Raw genomic sequence first — 2351 nt, 5'->3', positions numbered from 1 at the left:
GTGTGTGTGTGTGTGTGTGTGTGTGTGTGTGTGTGTGTGTGTGTGTGTGTGTGTGTGTGTGTGTGCGTGTATTAGTGCATATAACGGAGTGTGGTACACGAAATCGTTGTTGTGTAACGGTGTTTGTGTTGAGAGTCACCAGCACATGTCTCTACGTGGTTCTATCGTCTGCTAGAAATAGCAGACAAACATCAAACCACACCCTAACACTTTTCTCTGAGTATGTGTGTGCGCGTCTGTGTGTGTGCGTGCGTGTGTGTGTATGTGTTTGTTTTAGAAGGACACGTTAAATGTTGTGTTCCAGGATTTCCCTTGCATCTAGGAAAAATTCTTGATGGCCACGATTGGCTGCCTTTGTTTTAAGTAACATCAACAATAACATCAACAATAATAACACCGACGGCGGTGTTTCTGTGTTTGTTATGCTTCGCGTATGTGTATGTGTATGCAGTTACGTGTTATGGTGTATAGTCCATGTGTGTTTGTGTGCGTGCGGGTATGTCTGTATGTCTCTATGAGTGTGTGTATGTATGTGTATATATGTGTATCTATGTGCGGTCTAGTCGTTTAGGCCCAGATCAAACCGGATTGAGCCGACCCTGTGATCAAAAGACATTCCAGCCTTTACCATCCAATCTTTTCAAGGCTATCTAGGAGTATATAGTCTAATATGTCCTTTCCTACATTATTTTTTAAAAGACTAGGTGTGAATTAAAGAAATCCGGTTGTTATTTCTAGCAACCGGTCCTAACGACCACACAGACGAGCCCTCCCGTTAGCTGCATGTGTCTGTGTATTGATGTCTGTACATGTATACGTGTGTATATGTATGCATGTGTGTATGTACGTACGTATGTATGCATGCATGCATGCATTCATGCATGTATGCATTCATGTATGTATGCATGTATGCATGTATGCATGCATGTATGAATGTATGTATGCGTCTGTTTTTCTTCTGTTAATTTCGGGTCAACCTTGATTGAAAAGACCTATCACTAAAGACGCTCCAACCATAACCACCTCCTCATCTCTTTAAATGTATCTAAAACTACATTTTCTAACATGTCCTTCCTCTTAATTTTTAAGACGACAGGATGAGATTGCAGTTAATTTGGTTGTTGTTTCTAGTACGTCGACCGACCACGTAGTGGTACACGCGCCCTTCTGCGCTTGCGCACGCGTGTCCCTCTGTATGTGTGCGTGTTTGTTCGTGCGTGCGTGCCTGTGTGTGTGTCTGTGTGTGTGTGATGGCACGTTATTTCTGTACGGATGTGAAAAGTGCACTTTTGGCATTGTCTCGCTCTTTCTCCTCCCTCCTCTTCTATTTCGCTATCTTTACACACGCACACACAAGCACACACACACATTAAAACATTCATATATATATATGTCAATATCTATCTATATAACTGTCTATCTATCTATCTATCTATCTATCTATCTATCTATCTATCTATCTATCTATCTATGTCTGTCTTTGTGTATCTTAACAGAACATACGCACATGTGTACGCGTGACAATGTATCACAGCGTATGTGGTACAAATGATTATATGTGTGTGTGTGTGTGTGTGTGTGTGTTTTGTCTGAAGTATAGGTTAGCATAACTCAGAACATACTTTCAAGAAAAGGAAGTCTTACGAGTCGTCGAGCCATCATCTCGGCAACCTGTTACAGCTTTGTAATGAAAGCATGGAAGTGACAGATGACGTCCAGAACACCGAGGACAACTAGTAATCGCGCGCTTGCACCACCATCTTATCTTTCCGTCACTTTTTCCGTACAAAAGCAACAATTAGTTACACACGCACACACACACACACACACACACACACACACACACTTTTATTCTCTTACTTGTTTCAGTCATTTGACTGCGGCCATGCTGGGGCACCGCCTTTTAGTCGAGCAAATCGACCCCAGGACTTATTCTTTACAAGCCTAGTACTTATTCTATCGGTGTGTTTACATCCCCGTAACTTAGCGGTTCGGCAAAAGCGACCGATAGAATAAGTACTAGGCTTACAAAGAAGAAGTCCTGGGGTCGATTTGTTCGACTAAAGGTGGTGCTCCAGCATGGCCGCAGTCAAATGACTGAGACAAAAGAATAAAAGAATACACACACATACACACACATTTTCAAGCCCACACATCTATCTATCTATCTATCTATCTATCTATCTATCTATCTATCACCAGGACCTCCGTCGTGGGACGCTGGACCGACGGTCCGGTCGAGTTGCTCGGTGTCTGGTTTGGTCCGGACCTCCAAACAGAGAAGAGCTGGAACGAGATAACGAGTAGGGTGGTCACTCTCGCTCGGCAATGGGCCGAGAGGAAGCTGTCCC

The sequence above is a fragment of the Octopus bimaculoides genome, chromosome 24 (genome assembly GCF_001194135.2).
Source record: "Octopus bimaculoides isolate UCB-OBI-ISO-001 chromosome 24, ASM119413v2, whole genome shotgun sequence".
Classification (NCBI taxonomy): Eukaryota; Metazoa; Mollusca; class Cephalopoda; order Octopoda; family Octopodidae; genus Octopus; species Octopus bimaculoides.
Note: the sequence above shows the minus strand (reverse complement) of the source record.